Source organism: Pipra filicauda, unplaced genomic scaffold (genome assembly GCF_003945595.2).
Source record: "Pipra filicauda isolate LSUMZ 115617 unplaced genomic scaffold, ASM394559v2 scaffold88_size2543281_pilon, whole genome shotgun sequence".
Lineage (NCBI taxonomy): Eukaryota > Metazoa > Chordata > Aves > Passeriformes > Pipridae > Pipra > Pipra filicauda.
In genome coordinates this window covers 2,378,470-2,401,318 of record NW_024105075.1, presented here as the reverse complement: position 1 = coordinate 2,401,318, position 22,849 = coordinate 2,378,470, and the positions used below count along the sequence as shown (strand labels likewise).

Below are 22,849 nucleotides of genomic sequence, written 5' to 3'. Positions count from 1 at the left end.
AGAATGAGTTGTTCTCCTCCTGCCACAGCCTCAGCTGATTTACAACCATTTTGTGTTTGATGTTGGACAGGGTAATTTCATCAGTCTCCAGCCCTTGTGATCATGTCCCAAAATGACTAGTCAGGTGAAGCCCTAGCCAAAGATTGCTTGTCACCTGTAGGAAGTAGCTGTCTGTTATGAGTAGTCTTTACTCATAAATGTAATCATCAGTTAGTTATTCATTGAGCTATACTTCATGGTCTGGATGTAGTGGTGAGGATACTATACAAACACGTCACAGGGAAAAAGCTTTGAAACAACAGATGTGTCCATTAAAAAGCTTCATTTTTTTTTTTTTAACATCAGGACAGCATCTAAAACGGAAGTAACTGGCTTCCAAGTTCATCTCTGAAGGTTACTTCAGAAGACCTGTCAAAACCTCTCAACCTCCGCAGGTGATTCAATGAAGCAAATGGCCTGTGGTTAAAAACAATGATTTCCTAGAAGTCCAACACTAACATTGTTGTAGTGATTTAAGGCAGTCAGAGCAAGATAGATACAAAACTTTGGTGCGCTATTGCTTTGAAAGAATGTATGACGTTATGATAGAGCTATGTGAGAGAATAGTATTATAATGCAGCTGCATCTCGGGGGGGGGGGGGCAAATTCTTATTTATTTTGGTTAAATTCCTTGAAATTGCCGAGAATGTGTCTATTTCTACAACAAGTGATGCATTTCCATCACATCCAGACATGTAATTTGGCATGAAATAAGTAACATTCATCCATTTTTTGCTATTCAGCTGGGCTTAACCTGACATTTGTTCTCTTATTTTGAACAAATAAAAATCTTATTTCTGAAGAAGTGAAGCTAGTAAGAATTCTGCAAAAACATTATAAAATTGCCCTAAAGAAAAGCAGTACTGTTATTAGGCCAATACTGCTATAAATGATAAATTAAAAAGGCAACATGAAGAGGCTGAAAAGTAGTGACAGCTAAAATGAGTACATTTTCTCTTTTCTCAGTGTGAGATCACAGTGCAGGAATACATGAACCTCAAATCCTTTTGTGAAATTTGTGCTCATTTTAACTGTCACTGCTGCAGGTGATGAACACTCACAACCTGATGTTTCTTTTTTTTTTTTTTTTAAAAACACAAGGGATAAGTTCTAGTAACAAGGGATAAGTTCTGGTAAGAGAGGAGTAAATATTCTAATAAATATCATCATATAGCTAATGGGTAGAAATTTCAATATATTTTGGAATTTATTCAACACCTGTGAGTTTGAAGTCAGACAGATCTTTAATCTCTAAAATTGTGGTTGGAAAAACAAGCATGACATTTTTTATGTTTTAGTTGTATTTATTTTGTCAGAATACTTCCAAGGTTTCAATAACCACTGTTTTTCCTCCCTGGGTTTATTTCTCAAGGTCTGCTTTCACTATTCATTTCACTAAAAAATTCTAGATCTAGGTCAAGGAAAAAAAAAAGTAAATTTAAGATACAATTTCAAACAACTCAAAATGTAGAAGGTAATGGACTGAGAATTCTAGTTTGTTTTATCAAGAAGAAAGAGGTCTTTTGCAAAGTTTGAATCTACAATATATGTGAAGTTTTGAATTCTGAAATTAGAGGATATGCAGACTTGACATCTGGTATGAGATAAGTTTTTGATTTACTTCTTTTTTTGGTTGAATAAGAAAGGATAGAAGTCAATAAACCCACAAAAGAAAAATTCAACTTTTCTTGCACAGACCACTTTTTCAAACCATATTCTGTTATTATAGCTCCTTATGTTACTAGTTTCAACATCTCTTTAAAAAGACTTGAGTTTTGGAAATGTATATACAGAGAAATTGTCTACTTGTTTCTAAAATTCTCTGTATCCTTTGCACTCTTTATTTTACTCCCCTGGCTCAATGATTCCATCTTTTCTCTCTGTGACTGGAAGTTCCTGTGGTTTGTATCAACTTCTAACATGATATGGAACTTTTTAGAGAAAAGATCTGTCATACTGTGGTTACCTTTTAGTCCCCCTCCGTGGTGATGAACACACAACAGAGAGTTATTGTGCAGGAATAAACATTTTTTTTTTTCATTTTTTTGACTTAAAAATTAAAATAAGGTGTTATGTATGTTTTAATTACTAAAGGAATAATGCATTTCTGCTGAGTTTGTATTGCTTTGGTCAGCATAGGGACACATTTTTAATATCCAAAGGAGGAAATCCTTCTCAGAAAGTTAGCTTGCAGTAGACACCCAGTGACTGACTCTTCCCTGACTGCTATACCATTACTAGACACTGTACTAATAAAGGTGCTACATTTAATAATGTTTTTCCAGGTATAACAAATGAAAGAGCCTTTGGCAATTGAGCAGCTTGTTTTAGCACTCAGTGTCATTTGTCTCCTATAAATGGTGTGCACAAACTGACCTGCGGCACGAATGTTCCGTTTGCTCTTACAAAACGTGGTTTGATACAAGCCATAGGCAAATTTCAACACATTCCCTTTAGAGAGGGGCAAGGCAGACTATCCAATAGATGAGAGGACCAATGCTTACAGGAATGTGACCTCTTTACTTCTCCAAAGTAGGCAAAAGTAAAATTTTCCATAAGTTAAAAATAAAATAAAATAAATCAAAACAAATAAACCACAAACCAACAAAAAAAACCCTTCCCCCCCCCCCCCCCCCCCCAGGTAATCTGTAACTTTCTATTACTAGGGTTGAAATAACATGAATATTGGCTGTGATGACTGTCACTGCCTTTGCAAGCACTGAGAGGCCATCGGTGCTGTCATGGCTACGTGGCTGTAGGACATGGCTGTTGGCCCTGGGCAATGGAGAGCCTCCAGAAAGGTGCTGTCATGCTGCAACTACCACTGCTGGGATAGAACAATTTTCCAGGGGAAGCTGTAGCACACACTATTAAAGGGGAGTAACAGTAGTGCACGTTCAATAGCCTCTGCAAGTACCAGAACTGAGTCTTTTCCAGGAGCAGCATTGAAGGGTTAGGGCTACTCATCGCTGCTGCAACTGAAAAGCCCCCTTCCCAACCACAAATTATTTTGTATTTCCATATAAAACAATGTACAGTTACAGCTGTATTTTTGTTTTCAGGATACTTTTTTTCTGTGGCTTTTCTTTTGAAAATGTGTTTCTTTTTTAACTCTGACATATGCTATTCTATCTGTAAGTTTTTTCCCTTTTTTTTATTCTCTTATTCACTCTCAATGAAAACATGTGGCTGCACAGGCAACAATGTCTATTTTTCCAGGCTGATTTCATGTGTGATTCCAACTGGCTTCCTTTGATGTTTCAGGTGTTTTACCTTAGATTCTCAGTACCAGTATAAGGCAAAGAGCTAATTCTACCCTGGATTTGGACCTGGCAATTTGGCAATACTGTTTTGCTGAATCTTGTAATTTTGTTCTGGATACAACACATAACTTAATTTTTTTTTTTCTAAATATTGATTTAGATAATTTCAGGTGAAAGACTGGCATTCTGTAAAAAGTAATGATCATTTCTTTGACTATTTCAGATATCAGACTCAAAAATCACCAGAAAATTACAAAATGTAAAGAAAAGAAAGGGAAATAAGTGGTCACCATAAGGAGATTAAATAAACTAAGATAAAACACTATTTGCATGTGTCATTGACCAGTACTGAATAAGTTATCTTGTGAAATTAATGCTAAGGTAAATATCATGTAATGCATAGAGTAACTAGGAATCTTTCTTTTCATTGCCAGAATACTTCTAAAGAAAATCTTGCTTTTTCTCGCTTTTGAATCATAGTGTGTTTACCCCTGCAGAAAAACTCTGAGGAAAAGAGAATTAGTTTCCAATTCCAAACCTTGCAGCAGCAGTAAAAGAGCATCATCAGACTTAGGAGAGCCCTTATTTTATAAAAGAATTCCTTACCTGATTTTTAAACACTGAAAAGGTGGATATATTAGCCTAAATTAGTCACCCTGGCCTCAGTTTTTAGGAATCTATGAAGAGGCACCATATATCAACACATGATGATTCACCACTTCCTAATATAGTCCAGATGAATCATAATTTGGAGGTGTGCATTGCTCTTGATTACTATAGAATAATGTCATGTATTTAGCTCAGTCACAGGCATTTGCCTTTGAGACAGTCAGGTCAGAGTGGCTGAATTTCACCTTTTTGTACCTGCTGTCTCCACCTCTTCCACATTTGCTGAGTAGAAATGGAGAGCAGTGGATACGGAGGTGAGCTATCCCACTTCAGCCCATTACCTACAAGTCCAAGAATCTGTTGTAATACTTGAAACAGATGAGTGAAAGCCAATATCTTGCGTCATATCAAAGGAGAACATGGTCAATTGTTATCCATGAGATGTGGTTTGTAACTTTTCATTCATTCAGTTTGTGGGTTTAAAGTACATTTTACTACTAAAATTTAGAGTAGTAAAATGTAAATTTTACTACTAAAATTTACATTTTACTACTAAAATTTGAGTTATTTCAAATACCATTAGTATGTAAAGAAATCAACTTGTTTTGACTGTTTGCTGTGATGTCTAAACTCAAAAAAAATTATGAAAAATGAGTCCATGAATTTGTGTGATACTATATAGTTGGTGAAAACATACTGAAAACATGAAACAAAATGACATTAATTTCTAAAGTGTGAATATGTCTTTTTGCAATAAAAACTGCTTAAGAATTTTTACTATTCCTTGCAAATATTTAATAAGAAAGACTTTAATAAGTTTAGTATATATTTGCCTGGGCCTGTTCAGTAGCCATGTAATAAAACAAGTGTAGTGTCTGCATAGTAATTGCTTTTTAATTCCCATGCTGCATGCTGTGCCAAACTTTTTTGATTTTCTTTGAGCAACATATGGCATTCTATACAATTAAAAGTAAGAATACAAAACCAGAAGTTTTAATACCGACAAACATTCAACTTACGATGTAAAAACGTAGTTTTTTTGTATGTTGTTCGTCTGTTTAACTTCAGTTGGACAACATGCTTCCTTGTGCCTCCATTAGGATGTGACTACAGCACTCATTAACATGCTCTGATTTGAACCTGTACAAATGTCAGCCTTGAATATCAGCTAATATTGCTGAGACTCTTATTTAGATTTTTTCCAGTGCTGTGACGAGGGTAAAAAATGCTGGACATAAGGTGCTTCTTTGTCCAGGGAAGGCAAAAAGAATTACTTGGAAAAAAGTCGTGAGTCAGTCAGTTGCAGCGGACCAGTGTTGCCTGTATCAAGTAAAGAGGATTACAACTACACAGGTCTTAAGACCAGATTTCATATTGACGTATGAATGGATTTTGTAGAAGAGTTGTCTCTGAGGAAAAGGGTTGAATGAATCATTTTTTCACGGGAAGCAAAACACTGTTGTTATTGCAGATACTCTTTTCCAGCTCTCATCATACTGTGATTATAAGAAATTTTCATAGCCATTGCACTTTCTTTGTGTTTCAGGGTGGAAAGACAGTCATTTTTAGGTATTCCCTCTGTGGCAATGTCATTGCCCTGTCCCTGTCTCTATTTTGCTTTGCCATCTCTTTCTCCTCAAATTCCCATCACACTACTATGAGCAGCCCTTGCTATCCACTGCTTCATGTCTAGAGGAGAAGCAGATAAGTCAGTAGCATGTTCTTTTCCAAACACCTTCCACTCAAGGAGGAGAGAGCAGCACTGGCTGTGCTGCTTGGAGCTTCTGTGTGAAGCAGGCAAGGACATTGATATGGCAGACAGCAGGCACTTCTACTTCCTTCGGAAAACGCTTAAGAAGCCCTAGGTGGTGACTTCAAAGACCATTTATTCACTGCCCAGAGGAATGAATATTTTGTAATACAAAATGAATCGAATTTCAAAGCCTGTAAAGGTCAAAAACAGCCTCTGGCCAAACAAGAGGAAGAAGCCATGGGAATTACACCTCTCCATGAGAGGCCACTTTATCACAAACAACCCTTGTGAAGTCACACATGCAAAGATTTAACCACAAACCTCCACAGAGTCTGATGGATGAGAAGTGATCGCTCACCCCTCGGACAGGCAGGGCCCAAAAGCACTGAGGTGACGCAGTTTCGCTTTACCTGCTTTTGTTCTTTAGGCTTTAATAAGTGTCACTTTAGGCTTCTTTGGTACTAACCTCTCTTGAAATAGGACTGTGAGCAGCCATTTTCATTGGTGCTTAGGCCAGGTCAGAATCTGCAGGTGTCAAAAGCCCTGTGCAGTGATAGTACTCACTCTCCTTAAACAAGTGCAAGAGATGGAGAGTCTGGGAGAACTAACATAAGAACTTGTCACAGTTCAGCAGCCTCCCTCCCAATTATTCCTCTTCGAATTACATCTAATACTCCTTCTATTTTCTGTACGGAACAGTACAGACCTCTGTGATTTTCCAAAGGAATTGAATAAGAAGTACCCTGCTGTCACTGGTTTAAGCTCTTGCCACCTAGAGCGGAATATAATGGGTAAGAATAAGCAAAATCATGTAAACATTCAGAATAAAGGGTTAAAGAGGGACTTTGGCTGCCTTATTCAAGACCAATATGGCACTAGTGTGTATCCTAATGTATTCTTTACCTTATCACCAGATTTCTAGCCATTTCACACATTTCAGGGGAAAAATATTCTTTGATGATTTTTTATGTCCTAGGGGTTTTTTGGTACCCTGTTGCCAGAAAAAAAAGTCAAACAAATAAAAGCAAGCAAGCAAACAAACAAACAAACAAACCCAAACAGACATCACAAGCAGTGGTGCAGGCTTCAGAAGAGAGAGAAAATTGACTCATAAAAATTTTCTTGTGTAGCTTGTCTGGGATGAAAGATTTAATTTTAAAGTCTGCTAACTTGCAGTTTATCCAATGTTTGCTGCCTTTTGATTCTGTAGTCCCTTGTCTTTCAAAGCAGACTACCTACTTGTAGTAAGAAGAACTATTGAATCCAGAGCCTACAGACTTAGTTGGAGATTGGGAAGGATGAACTGGTATTCCTGTATTTCTGAGCACTGTAGTTCTGTAGCTGTAGGTCACAGAAGAGGCCATCTCTTTCTCTGAGGTTGCTGCTGTTTGTTGGCAGGTGCTGGGGTCTTTGTCTGTGAGAAATGCAATAGGAACCTCACAAAATTCAACAAGGGTAGATACCAAGTCTGCACTTGAGATGAACTAATCCCTTGCGCTGATCCAGGCCAAGGTCTGCCTGACTGGGAAGCAGCCCTCCTGGAAAGGCACAGAAGATGCTGGTAAACGGTGGGCTGAAAATGAGAACCAGGGTGTCTTCTGTCATCAAGGAAGGTCAATGGCACCCTGGGCTGTATTAACAAGGACAAAAGCCATGAGATTCTATCCCTTTTTACTTTCCACTATGTTTATCCACATATACAGAACTGTATGCAGTTTTAGGCCCCCAGTACAACTGAAACATGGATAATCTGCAGCAAGTTCAGTGGAGGGCCACCAAGACAGACAGAGCGGGATCTCTTGCCTAATGAGGAGGCTGGGAAGCTGGGCTGGTTCAGACCAGAGAAGTGGTGGCTTCAGGGAGCTTGCCAGGGCCTACTGAAAAGAAGACCATGCTCCTTACAGTCACACGTACTGAGAGGATGAGAGGCAATAACTTGAAAAAAGAGACAGACTTCATGTAAAGAACAATTTCACTGTGAGGACACTCCAGCAGTGGACTAAGAGGGGATTTGTGGTCTTCATCCTTGGAGATTTCCAAGACCAGACTGGATAAACTCTGGAGCAACATGCTCTGACATTCAAGCATGCCCTGCTTTGAGCAGGAGGTCGGATGAGAGGCCTCCTGCTATCCCTTCCAATCTCAGTCATTCTGTGAGTATGTGATTATTACCCAGCAGAGGAGCTACTTGATGCTGGAGTCATTTCACTGGTCGGTAAAAGTAGCATACTTCCCATCCTGCACCCAAAAGACATATCTAAATGGAATTTAAAAATAAGAAAAACACAAAAAGCGAGGAAAAAATCCTGACTTAATCAGTGTATAGCTTTGAAGTTAGTTTGTTGAAGACAGCATCCACCTTCACTTGAAGATAATGGACAAAATAGAGTACAACTGTCATCTGGATCAGGTTAAACTGAGGCAGAATTGTTGCCCTGTCATGACCTTCTATGTGAACAACATCAGCACCACTATGTTTCAGCTCCCACCACATGGTGCCTCCAAAGAGAAGAGAGAAGCAGTGCTTTGTAGCTGCCACCTGCGAATCTCTAATTATTGGCAGGTACTTTGCAATGGAGTACTAGAACAGGATAATTGCTGGAGGTAGAATTGGCAAGAGCAGTATATGGGAGACATGTTCAATTGCACATGAGTATGGTAGGTGAACTATAAAAAAAGCAAGCCTGCCATTATCTGTTGAACAGCTGGCAACTCTGGGTCTTCCATTTTGTTTACGGTAGAATGGACAAAAGGCTTGTAGTGTCAGCAGTAAAGAGCCTAGGGACTGTATGCCTTGTAAAGGTATGCTGGATGCCTTTATGAGCCATAGCTCAAGCTTTTGTGACAACAACAGTGAGGCATTACAAGTCTATTTGCAAGATTAGGTCTAAATGTCATCCCCAGAGTGCAGTATAAAAACTAATGAATTTTTTTATTCTTTATCATTGAGATCAACATTCTCCGTAAGAATTTGCATTTCTATATGACCCTTGTGTAAGCCAGCTTGCATGGGAGGGGGATCAATTTTGAGATTCATCAGTAGTGTTGTCCATCCTACTCAAATATTCCATTTACACTAAATCTTCCATGTATAACTCTGCAGCCAGCCTTAGAAGGAAAACAAGTACTTGTACGAGAAACACAACTACTACTTTTCGTTGCACAGTGTTTTACTATGTATTTGTGTCTTACAACTGTTCTGCCTCACAGATTCCTCAATATCTACCTTGAGAAGTGAGTTTACACTGCAGTCTTCCACTCATTGGGAGCACTAGCTGGGCTTTTCAACCAGATATTTTAACAGACTTTGGCTTCAAGTCACAGGCATCTTTATACCTCAGCACTTTTTTTGGTTTCCAACAGGTATGTTCATCAGTTTGAACACTCAAAATTATTACTTGAGAATGTTATTAGTTGGGCAGAGGTGCAAGCACCTATAGATTGAGGACATAATCCACCAGGACATGAAAGTAAGAGAGAGATTGAAAAAGTACTATAAGGATTAAAAACATCTTGCCATGTCATCAAATCCAAGATTCAGAGCCTTCCCCCCAAAAAAACATTGCTAGACATTCGAGATTCAAATCTCACTCTTAGACCTTCTCCATGCTCTTGTTTTAGCAGTGAGGATATTCCTTATAGAAGGATGTTATGAAAGGAAAGGATGCTCTCCTCTAGCTTGCCTTCTCATATCAAGAATGTCTGATACGGAATTGGGAGAAGATGGGCATGCCAAATGGGGGGATGCTGGAACCATTCTGCGAAAAGAAGGAGCCAGGAGAGAAGATGCAGTGCAGCTGTGCGACCTAAACAGCAGGTTGCAGTCATGAAGGAACATTTCCTTCATTCTAGATTCATCATGCATTCATTTCCAGAAAATTGAGCCTTTATCTAAAAAGTCCACTTCTAATATTGTTAGTCTTTTGTGTCACTGTTGTCTCAAGTAGTGCAATTACCTACCAAAGCAGCAAACTTCTCCTGTGCTACTGGGAAAAGCAAACTTTTCCTCATCCCATTAATACAGCACATGAAGTGAAAACCTTTTTATAAATTCCATTTAGGGTCTTATACTAGCCAAATTTACAGATGTTTCACAAAGGTATGCAGAAAGTCCTGACCCACCAGTTTTTGTGGGTATTTTCTATTGACTACGTATTTTCTGACTTGAATTTGCTTTGGATACAGAGATGATCCTTTTAGAGGAAGTCAGAAATGTCTACAGGTCTTCCATCCATTTCTGTATAAAGACTCAGAGAAAAGTCAGCCTAAACAGAGTGTCCAAATCTGACAGCTTTCCTGATTAACTCATATTATCCAACATGCTGCATTTTGCGAGGGGGAAAAATTCTCAAAGATGGGAGAGAGAAAAACTGAAACAAACAAAAAAATCACACTTTGAAATCCATCCTTTTGGCAGCTGTCCCTTTCTCGTTTTGGCAGACAGAGAATTGCTGGCAGGACTGGTGAGGGAAGGGTAAAAGACAAATGGTTCATGATGAATCCTTTAACTAAGCTGATATTTCAACACAGTGCCTGCCAGCATTTTTCTTTGGCATATGCTTTATAGAACATACATGACAAGCACTTCAGCAATGTTAATATATTGGCATTACCTGGTTTATTTTTCATCTCCCTCTGAATCAGACCCCAGACTTTCAGGAGACTATCACATAGAAGTCCTCTTTTTTCCCCTAGCATTTATTTCTCTGTGTGTAAAAATGAAACTAAAACTATGCTATCATGATTTAAAAAATACAACAAACTAGCCTTTTAAAAATAGTATATTAATTATCACTATACTATCTTTTGGAATAATGTATTACCAGCTTTCAGGAATAAGGTGTATCAAACAGTTCTGGTCTTTGGGTGAATCACTTCCAGTAAAATAAAATTAAATAAGATAATTAATTTTTTAGAATCTAAAATAAAAATATAGATTTGAAGCTAATTATTGGGTTTTATTATGCTTTTTGTACTGAGGAAAACAAAATATCTCAAACTCTGCGAGGAAAAAGAAAAACAAACAAAAAATCAATCTGGAAACTTTATTTGATTTTCATTACAGTTAATGGCAAAATTTGCATTGCCTTGCACTACACACTACATACATGGAAATTCACTAAATCTGTAAATTTGAATTAAAAAAATAACATAGCTACTCCAATGTATTGAAGAAGAGAATTAGATTAATTTTTTTGTTCATTCATTCATTCATTTCTTCTTTTTTTATTTATGTTTTCATTCTTGCTTGCTAATTACTTAATTAATTATCTTTTTAACAAATTTCCCTTTGTTTTCCTAAAGTTCCCACAGGTGGCATTCCCCACATTTACCTCTTTTGCAGAAGACACTGCAGTTTCAAGGAGCCAGCCCATGAGGACTTACCATTCACTAAATATTGTGTCTGCATGATGAAGTACGTATGAACGCAGTTGATGGTCAAGAAGATTTTTTCTGACATTTTTAAATTAAGTTGTTAATGCTTAGTTGTATAAATTCCTTATAAATGTATCTTGCTCCAATATAGCATGACACTGTAAAAATCACTGGTGAGGTAGTAAGTGGAGGAAATGCTGTAAGATACATGCAATACAGTGTACTATTTTCTGGTCAGAATTTAATTAGTTCTCCTCCTTTCTAACAGCCTACCTTCATTTCTCACCCCTGCTAACAGAAGATTAAAAATGTAAAAGAAATATTGCAAACTTTACCCTCTGAAATACTATAATGAATTCAGGCTTTATTGCAGGAAATATCGTTTGTTTGTAAGAAGAGACAAAAAAAAATTATAGGTTTGGATTTTTTTTCCTTATTTGAATTGATTCTAATGTTAGGAATTATTAATAGAAGGAAACTGAAATGTGAGTACCTAAAAAGGCGATACGGAAGGACTCAACAAGCTATGGAAAGCATGAATAACAAACCATATATTTTTCCTGCCGTGACAGGGCACTGCATAAAAACACCGGGGGATGGATGCAAACAATGTGCTGGTGAGAGTGACAATAAAACAGAGATGACAGCATAAAGAGAGAATGATGAATGTGTTAACACAGGTAAGAGAGTTGGATAAAAGATCACGGAATAGTAGAAAATTCACTCTAAGCAGATCTTGAATAGTCTAACAGGAAATAGTGTTATTGTTAGATGTGGATTTGATAGAGAATGTGGTGACAACAGAGAGCGAGAAAATCTTTGAGTTTATATGGAGAGATTTATATTTATGCTTCTGGGTACACATTTATAGATATTTATACTAAATATATATTTTGATATCCCTGCAATAAATTTCTATAACCATATGATAAACTGTATTTATTATAGTTAACACCCTTTGCCTGCCTTACCTGTGCTACTTTCCATTTTCTTTTCAGCTGGTGATTTCTCTAAGTAGCTCAGAACTGCTGTCAGAATTGTTGAAACCTGCCAGAATTTTTTTTCTTCTTTTCTTCCCAAACACCTCCAGAGACTGAGAATTCTCCTCCTCTGCTGCATTCTGCTTTGTATCTATCTTGAATTACTCTATTTTGTATTAGTTTAGATTTAAAGGTCCAATTTCTCTTATCTATCAAGGATGAGAAAAACAGAGGAATTGAGGCTGTTATTATATGAAAAACTGGCATTAATGTAACAGTCTGATTTATTAAAAATGGTGTTCCTAAACAGTTGAAAGATGCTAGTCTATAAAAGAAAGTTACAATTTTTTTTGTTTAAATCTTGATTTTCATTCAAAAGATTAATAACAATAAATCTATTGAAGTTACATAGTTTTTAATAATGGCTACCTGCCCAGGATTAGTCTCTAAAACTGTTGTTTTTCAACAGTTGAACCAGCAAAGATGAAAACCAATTGACTATAGTAGGTTTTATATTGGGCCCTTAGATGTAAACAGGTCTACGTAATTTTATTCTATTGCTTGTTAGCACTCTCATGTTTCACCTCTTATGGTTGCTCAATGAGTGGTTCTTTTAAAAACCTTTCTCTTTATGTCATTATTTTCCACGGAGTAATATTAGAGATGTAGAGATCCCTGATTGCCTTTTTCAAAATACATGTCATGTACTTGAAGTATTTGTTTGATATTGAATGGAACACAGCAGCACTACTTAGAAATCCTGGAGAAGAACTGAAGGACACCAATTTCTTCTGATGCTATAAGTAGCTTTTAGAGACATTACTCAAAGAGGAAGAAAAAATTACCAAACTAAACCCTATGGCAGATGCCTACGCACAAATTAGGCAAAACTTGCTGTGACAGTTTCAGGATTGCTGAATGATTTTCAGGGTTGTAGAGTTATGTTTTATGTTTTCCCTCACAAACAACATTTTTAATATTTTGGGTCAAAGTGTCACCGGTCAGTGGCATTTGTTTGTTAGCAGTGATTCAGTAGACAAACTCGGCTTGATGAGTCATTAGTGAGGGATATCGTATTTACACAAAATCGCTTGGCTGAAACCATCAGTCCGAGAGATTAAAACTAGGCATTAATCACCTGTAAGGCTAAGCATGAGCCTGAAAAATAGCCTGAAAAACACCAGAATTTGTGTATTACAGCATGAATGGAGGTTTCGGAATACTAGTCATAAAGGATTGCTCTACACAGGAAAATGTTTGTCTTGGAGACTTTTTTATTGACCTGTGATATGTTTTTGGTTTGAAAGACGTGTTAAACAAAGAAAGCTCCAGTCTTTCAAAACTCTCACAGCTCTATAAATAACTCCACACAAAATGTACAGTATGTATAAACAGCATGACAAAGATTTTCTGACAGGATTTTCTCTACGGTAAAAAAGTGAAGTCAAAACATCCCATTGAAGGCTGCTATTTTGAAGAATTCCTGAGAACACAAGTGCTTGCGAGCTGGCAAACTCTCCATGAGTGAGAGTGAGTACAAACAATGAACTTCTATGAGACTGTAACCATTCCATCAAGATCTAAATGCAGCTTGAATGGACCTTAGCCAAGAAGCGTCTGCTCAGCATTTAGTAAAGCTTCAGCTAAGGGAACCACAGAAAAAAATCCAAACTGTTCCTGCAGTAAAACTATCTGCCAGCAACATTTTTGAGAGTTCACCATCTGGGTCCTGCAGCTATCAATCAGACTCAATGTGTCACTCCAGCTGTCCTTCAAGGCTCCTCATGGTCAAGGTAGAGCAGTTTTGAGAAAATAAAACACAAAAACTGAGAGAGCACAAACAGCTGTTGAAAGCTTGAATAAGTCAGGGGGCAAAAAACTCGCAAATATTAAAAGACAGTTGCTTCATTACAGCATTGAGATTGACCACTTGCATGTCTGAAATTACCCATTTTCCATACTACATATTAATATTTTCTTTTAGCATTCTGTTTTAGTGGATTTGGGGTTGTTTTATAAATGCATGCACAAGTCCCTTTTACTTTTGTGGGAAATTAATCCGCAAAAAACAGGTCTTTAAGTTTATTTTCTACAGGTTAATGTGTAAGAGCTCTAGATTGGCTCTTACTGTCACTAGCAGTGGAGATTTTGACTGGAGGTAAACTCTGAAAGAGTCTGCCATTGTGAATCTCCCACCTGACTGAAAATTAAGGTCTTTAAAGTATGTGTGCATGGTTGGAAAGATTCCTTTGGAAATGGAAATAAGTAGTAGCTTGTACAGGAAATGAGACAGGAAAGTTGATATGTGGTAGGAATTTCAGAAGAGGTAGGAACAGTTATTGAATTGGCAGTTTAATATCTATAAGCAAACAAAAATAGAGGGAAGGCAGAACTAGAGAGGCAAGAAGCTGATGGCTGAAATAGCAAATCTAACATTCTGAGTTGAGTGTATTCAAATGTAGACAGTCAGAGATAGAAGCCAGAACCATAAGTAGGGCTTTGAAAATTTAGGGAGAAAAAAAGTTACTTGATTTAGTAAACTTGGGAAACCAGATAAAAATTTCAGCAACAGAAGTGGAAAGCTGAACAGGCAAGGAAATTAATGGCTTTCTGCTGCATTTTTCACACAGAATTACAGGGGAATAAAGCAGGTTTTCCGTCCAAATATGGTTGATTGCTTTTTCTATCTATGTTACCTTGCAAAAGACCTCCAATATTTTACACACTTCTAGGATGTTTCAAATGCCTGTGTGGTGAAGACACTTTTGTTTGATTTTTTGTTTGTTCGTTTTTAAATAGTTGGCTTTGCTTTATCAATGGTTTTAATAAAACATACGTATTGGCATCCAAGGTTTGTTTTAATGTACAATTTAGATGCAATCATCTCTGTATGATGGCTTTTCTTAATGTCCAACTATAAATAATCTTGGCCTGGAGCAGATAAAAAGTGTTCTGTAGAAATAAAAATAAAATCATGAGTATTATTTATTTTTTTAATTTTCCTTTTTAGTGTTTAGAGAGATTTATTGTACTACAATAATTCAATACTCTATTTTTACAAAGCTGAGCTGCAGATGGTAGAAACTGCGTGCAATAGTTCAACATTTTCTATTCCAGGTGTTTAAACAAATGTTTCTGTTTCAGGATTTTTCAGTAAAAGAATGGTACTCACATAATCACTGGACCATTTGGCTTGGAAGGGACCTCATGGTATCATTTAGTCTAACTCTGGTGCACAGGACTGTGCCATTTTTTTGCTGTTGTTCCACATATTGCAAAACAAACTAAGGGATGCCCAGATACTTCAGAAGATCTAGACTGAGGAGGAGAATGAGAAATGGCAAAAGAGAAATGTAGAAGAGAAGGATGAAAAAGTTCCCAGTGACCTGTTGTTGCAGGCAACTGCGTCTCCTAGGCTGTCATAGGATTTCTTTTGCAAACTTTCACAAAACCTTCAGAAGTCTGGGCACACTGAGGAGATCAGATTGTGTCTCATGCCAAATGAGATTCTTATAGGTGAGGTTTCCAGGTGTTTACCTGAGTTTGCAAGGAAAAGCTAAAGAGAAACACGAGAAGTTACAATTTTAATTACTTTTTTAGTAAAATAGAGTAAAACAACTGAAGTGCATATGGCTTTAAAAAATTAAATAAACCTTTGGATTTAAATACACTTCCAAAAGCGTTATAATCACTCAGACTTGTCAGAAAAAGAATATACTGCAAAAACTCACATGACATTCATGAAGCTGTGATTTAGTCTATCATCATTGTTAACTGGTTTCTCACCTGGGTACTTACTGGAGAGCAGAGGGATTCAATATCATTTAAAAGACAGTTTAGAACAGCAATAACTTTTGCACACACATCATTAAGCATTGGCCAAGAGAGTTTGTAATGTCCTTCCTACATCTGTGTATTTTTTAGAATAAAAGTGGAAAATGCTTTTGGCAAAAACAAGCAATAAAAAACCTCCCTCACTATATAGCAAATAAACAGAAAAGGCTCTTTACGTAAAGAGCTGTACAAGCACTTTACAGGAGGAGGCATACCTACTATTGCATTTCAACTAAGTAGCATAGCTTTTGCCCACTACAAGGCTTGCATGACTCGTGCTTTGACATCACAAATATTGACATCCTGATCAAAGTAATTGGACTGTATTCTGCCCAGTTGTGGCTGTTATCAGAGAGCAGAGCCTACTTCTCATTGATTCCTGCTGATTTCATGCCAATATGAAGGCATGACAGAAATAACGACAATGCAGCGTATTTTTATTTTGAAAAGAACAATCTGTCCGCTCTTGTTCCCTCTGGGATGGAATAGCAAGCAGTGCATCCAAAAATAGAGAAGATGACACTAAATGAATTTATGTGTTAAATAGCATTTTATTTTGTCAGATTCCTCCATAAGTCATTAACTATTGTGTTCTCCCTCACAGTTAATAACCTGGTCCCTGTAAAGAAATTACACTCCTATTCTGTGAAGGAAAATGAAGGCTGAGTTACACATATATTAAAAAATTGCCTGAAATATTTATTTTCCATATTCTATATAAGCCATACACAGCACTGACATTTGTCTTACACAAGAATGCAGAAGTTAGAAGAGTAGTTAAATCCCAAATCAGAGCTAATTCTTTAAAATACTACTCTTCCCTTTTAATTCTTTAAAATACTACTCTTTCCTTCTAGTTTAATTAAATAAGAGCTTCCTCACTCCCCTATGAGTCAAGATAATTAAAGAAAGACCTATATTTGTCAGTGAATCTCAGAAATGTTCTAATGAGTGGATAAGGAACATTTGTAATTAACATGCTAATTGCTTGTATGCAAATGGCCTGTTGTTCAAGTGGTTTAAAAAGTGCTTGAAAACAGTTTGTTTGCCTTCCCTCTTAAGCACACTAAACATTCCCACTTGCAGTCTTATTTACATTATTAATTTGCTTAGCAAATATTTTTTTAATAGCTAGTGCAAATAGAAGGAGTGGAAGCCTGATTTGGAGAGCTCTTGTGAAGAGTGCTATTTGCTTCAGTTCAAGCAGATGAGCAGACTGAAATGTGAGTTTTTCAGGCACATATTAGACCCTTGGCTTATCAAAGCCTCTTATCTGATTGGAAAAAAATCAAAGGTAAACTTCACAGCTCATGGAATTAAAAGACAAATGAGATGTCATAATTATCAAAGTGGCTAATTTAGAAAATTAAGCCATTCACTTAGGTGACATAATTGCTTGTCACAATCACTCTTTTTCTCATTAGCCCTCTCTTCAGCACTTACTATACTGTGGAACATTCTTTAGTCTTGGAAAATATTGCCTATACTGTAAGCCACTGATAGCATAGCCCCTAAAATTAGTGCAAAAATACACTTAATAGCTTCATTGATGTGATATATTTGTGTGATTCTCTGTTTGATTGTGTCTCACTTTGTAAAATCTGTTATTTTGGATTTTGAGTATTTTATTGGTTGGGGTTTTTTCTAGCTTCTTTTAAAATTACACAATTTAAAATTAATCAGCTAATTACGATGGAGGACTTAATACACCAATATGCCATATGCAAATTCTTTTGACAGGATTACGCTTCCATCACAAAAGGTAGCTTTAACATGTGAGTATTATGTGGTATACAATCATTGGGGCTAGAAGATTAAATAGGCCTCCTGAATTGTGAATGTATAGGAAAAATATTTTATCCTCTATAGAAAAATATATCTTTCTAATATTTAATGTTTCATTTTATATGATTTTCAGTGAGTTTAAAATAATACCACAAATAATATTCTTTATAAGAAAGTAATTTTCAGGAAGTAGTTACACTTTCCTGACAATCATTGTTTATGAGTCAGCAAGTACAGAAATTATTAATGACAATTTCTAAGAAAGGAAATGAGTCTGGTTTGCTATGCGAGTTTCAAGGCATGACATTGTAAATGGGCAAGGTTAAACATTTTGGATTAAAAACATGACTCTGAGATTGATTAGGGTCCTACAGTCTTGTAAAGTTGGTAGAACATAGCTGACATGACTTATAGTTTGCTGAATTCAGAGAGATTACATTGATGTCATTCATTTGAAGAGATAGTTCATCCTGGATGCACATAGTGAAGCTGTCATCTGTGCATTTCACAAATATTCATGTGTCTAACATGTTTTGATTAGACTAACACTGAACCACACCATTGAATAGGTCATGTGTCTGAAGTCAAAGCACGCGTTAAAAAACAAGGAACAAAATCTGGAAATAAAATAAAGCTAAACACCCAACCTAACCTTGTAAAGTTTCCTGTGTGCCACTCCTCTGAATATTTGACATACTTAGAATATGGAGTACAGAAACTCATATCTTATAGCAAGCAATTAGGCTTCTGACTATAATAGAAGAAAGTTAATATATCGTTAGCTCAATTATAAACAATATTGATTTTGCTCTATATGAACAGACTCCCATATGGTTTGCATGAATGTGCTTATTTAGAAATAGGGTTCATCATGCCCTTTCTTCTCCACTAGCTGGATTTCAACTCAGCACTCCAGGAAGGGAACTGGCTTAAACTGACAGTTCCTCAAAAGTGAATGAAAAGCAAGAGATTCTATTTCCAAGAAAAGGACCTTCTTCATGGGCTGCAGCAGGCTTTAGAACACCTCCTTGTTTTAGGAAATTATGTTAGGACTGACACTTCTGGATTTATTGAGCCTGACAGTACTTCAGGTTTGTTCCCTGGCTTGTTGCAGGGGTAGTCACTCCACTTCAGCCCTCCTGCCCAGAAAGGAAAGGAGGTGTTCCAGTCCCATTTCTCCCCCAAACAAGTGTTGTCCTCAGCCCTTTCCCTCAGTCTACCCTGTAGTTTGCTACCTTCTCACTAGGATTGTGGGGGTTTCTTTCTGTGTCTTTCAGTTTGTCAACAACAAAGAAGGCAAGCATTCTAAACCAACTTTTAAAACACATTCCCACTGTTCATCACTGTTCATATGCAAAAAGAGCTATTTACAGGCTAATACAAAGGTAGCAAAATCTGCATATAAAAACATTTAATTTAATTTCCTCTACACAATGGAAGTCCTCTGGCTTTTGCAACCCTTTTTTATCCCTGCATTCTTTTGATCCCCACCGTCTTGTCTCCTCCTTAACTTCAGGTTCTCTATTCTTGCCCAGAGCATTCCTTCTTTGGTTAAGACCTCCAGCCTAGAGAGCCAAGAGACCACTCTCTTTAAACAGCTCCATTTACAGCAATTTCTTCTTCTGCTTTCCTGCTCTACATTGTTGGATGTATCCAGCTGACCGACCAACTATGCTTTCAATCCCAAGGGCAGGCATGACATGTTAAATCCCACGTCAGTTAATATCTGCAGGTATCTCTGTAGGCTCCATGACTTGCTCAGTCTTTTGTCATGCTCATTGTTTTCAAAGGCATTCATCCTGTCCTTGTCCTATGGCTGCCTCCAGATAAAGCATGTTGAGACGTGACACAGACCCTGCCAGAAACTCTTAACATTGATGGTTATAGTTGCATGTAAGGTTCATAAAGAAAGAATTTGTAAGTTATCCATAAATTTCCAGACTGTCACAGGAAGGGATAAATATTAAGCATCTGCTATTTTTCTAGAAGACATTTTCTTACAATAAATATTTTCCATAAATATCTATCTGGTTTGAGGGAAAAAGAAAGGCAGTTGAAGACTCAAGGCTGTTCTGTTATCCTTCCATCACCTGTCATGCGGAGGGTCAGTTTCTGATCTCATTTATCTCATTGCAAACTTTTGATGCAATTTCCTTGAAGCAGCTCAGCCTCTACTGGTTTACCAAGTTGTGGACACTGGTCAGCAGTGTTAGATTTGAAAATATCAACACTGACTCTCGGAAGTGTCACTCCATTTGATAGACAGGCACAAAATGGTGATGCGACAGACACAAGTGACACTCAGTCACCATAGGAAGTGGAAAATATCTTAACTTTTTGCTTTGACATAACATTTAGTATTGAGAACAAGCTTTCCTCTTCAGCTTAAAAAGAAAAGCTGACTTGGAATATCTGCAAATGCCTTCGAAAATGATCAGGCCTAATATAAGGCCTAAATAAAAAGGACACCTTTTATGATCTGGTGACTTTGTCTTGGTCCCATTCCCATAATAATTTTGGATCACAAAAAATTTCATTTAGATGACACTGAGGTTGTGATTTTTGTAGAAGATGGATATTGCCATCATGAGAGTGCACATAAACTGAAGATTAAATAAGTAAATTGTTTTATGTGTCTTTTCAGAGAACCAAGTAACATAAGTATATTTTACAGGGATCATAGAATTACCACCTAAGAAACAAAGACTAATGTAACACAACTGCAAATGTAACACAACTGATGATCACTATGCTAATCCCAATAGCATTTTTCCCAAATACGCACTGCTGTCCTCTAGAGGCCATGTTTAATACTAAATAGCCCTCAGTTCATTAACAAGCAGGTTGATTCAGGAATTCTTCTTGTGGGAGAGCTGATTTCAAGAACAAGAATACTGCTATGTGTACCTTTAAGGTATTCCATATGGCAATAATATCAAGAGAAAAGAATAAGCTGTCTCATGCTCACTGTTGAGGAAGAAATGTAGTCATTTTGTGTGTCTCTGACTTGGCAAACTCATGCTTGCAGTTCTATATTCTGCACTGGATCAATTTTTCTCACCATACTTTTGAAAGAGATCTGGCAGCAACCAAAAGCAAATGTTGCTCCCTTTTCCTTTCTTCCTTCAAACTTCTCCATCAAAATATTTAGGATCTTTGAGAGGTATGTCATACACCTGACTCAGTAGCTGACCTTTCAGAGCTCTCTCTCTGTCTAGCATCTCCCTTCCCTCAACAGGTATTTTTAAATAATTGAGCTAAGTCTACTGTCATTTATTGTAGCATATATCTGAACTAACTTTATTAAGTGCACTGCACCACTCTGGTGTCCTTTGAATTATTGCAATTATTGAACTCAAACATAGCAACAGTGTTTGGGGGGAAAGATTACTCAGCCCCACTGCAGTTGACTCTTCAGCAAAAATATGATGAAAGCATGCTCCATAAAATTTTTTGCATGTAATCTCCTAACAAATAACAAATCAGGTATGAAAGATGGACTTACATGAATAGAAGCAAAGATGGAAAACATAGGGCCAGTGGAATCCATTTCACCGACACTGAAGGCCTGTGCATGCTGAGGTACAGCTCATTAGTGTTATGATTACTATGGCTGTAATGATCCTAATGCTGGACAGAATTTGGAGGTCATTTATATTTCTCAAAGGACTAGAGCATCAGATGCAGCTGAGGAGCTCAAATGTCACATATTTCCCAATGAAGGTTCACCAAATAGCACAGAGTGACGGACAAATCTTATCTCTAGGAGAGTCAAGGTAAACAAGGGACAAATATTTTAGCATGGACTGTTGTAATAGCACAATGAGTAATAGTTTTAAACTAAAAGAGGGTCAATTTAAATTAGATTAGAAGACGTTTTTTATGATGTGGATGATAAAATACTGGAACAGGTTGTCCAGAGAGGTGGTGGATGTCCCATCCCTGGAAACATTCCCCATCAGTTTGGATGGGGCTCTGAGCAACCTGATGCTAAGATGTAGAAGATGTCCCTGTTCATTGCAAAGGGGTTGGATCAGATGATCTTTGGAGGTTCCTTCCAAACCCAACTGTTCTATGATTCCATGATAATCAAAGTACTCGGGAGGAGAAGCTGGAAAATATATAGTTCCTATAAGCTTGTAAATACAAAGGAAGTTGGAAGAAACAGAGGCAATTTTTGGCAGAACTGCTATATACTTCATCCTGCTGTTTTTAATTTTTTTGCCAGCTACCACTCAATTACGCAGAATATTTTGACCTTTCTTACTAGACAAGCTTCCTTCGCATAAATTTTTTATACCCTGTTTTTGTTCTTTATCAGTAAAGTGCAGTACTTGCCCTAATGTGGTTCAGGTTGGCAACAGCCGAATTTCCCACAGGTTGCTTGCTGATCTAGATCTCCTGTCTTTTGATATTCTTTCCTCTGTTGGAAAAAAGCCTTGAGCATCTCAGCAGTCAGCAAGAATCTGGAAGCAGGTGTTGATTTTCGCCTCTTCTAGCATCAGAAATTATTGTCTAGATGGCATGTTGTCTATAGAGCTGAAGTTAAATCAAACCTAGATTTGGCATTTTTCTCTTCCGCTAGACCTGCAGCAAGACAAGGTCAGTTGGAGGAATACTTACACCACACACTCTGATTCTAGCTGAGGAAGCTTGGCTTCACAGGCAGAACTGCTTAAAGACCTAAAAAGTGATACGTAACTAGTTCATAGTCCTGTGGTTAAGGAAGGGAGAAAGGCTCACTGAATGCTGAATGAGATAGACATGAGATGGAGACACTGAGGCAGCTGAAAAGCTAACTGAAGGTACAGTACCTCCTCTTCATCTTTTCCCAGAGCCCAGAAGACAGTACTTTGGACAAATTTCCTGATGAATAGGACAGCTCTCAGAACACTACAGAAGTATGTCCTTGGCACTGCACAAATGAGAGGGACATGTCTTCTGTGTAAATACTGTTCTCCGGTCTTTATTTTGACATTTACTCCAGTTTAATCAACTAGGTTTTAAAGCACATTTGCTTTGATTAAAACTGGGATTGGCCTTGCAATAAAGATGGTCTCTCCAGTGGCTCATTTTGGAAACCCCCTGAGCAGTGATCAGATATATTTATGATGCCCTTTAGCTGTGTGTTTGATTTCCTTGACATAAAAAGGGGGGGGGAGGGAAAAAAATAGGAAAAGCTGCTGACTCTTTAAAGGTTTCTGGGGTTG

At 37.2% G+C, this 22,849-nt stretch overlaps 1 long non-coding RNA gene across 1 annotated transcript in view; it reads left to right on the top strand.

Annotated features, from left to right (window-relative positions):
* The window catches only part of LOC113996946, a 62,090-nt gene extending 49,738 nt beyond the window's left edge, over positions 1-12,352 (top strand). Inside the window, exons 2-4 of the long non-coding RNA XR_005567120.1 lie at positions 10,969-11,080; positions 11,613-11,720; positions 12,039-12,352. This is a non-coding gene — a long non-coding RNA (uncharacterized LOC113996946). The remainder of the gene's footprint in view (positions 1-10,968; positions 11,081-11,612; positions 11,721-12,038) is intronic.
* Positions 12,353-22,849: the final 10,497 nt, after the last annotated feature.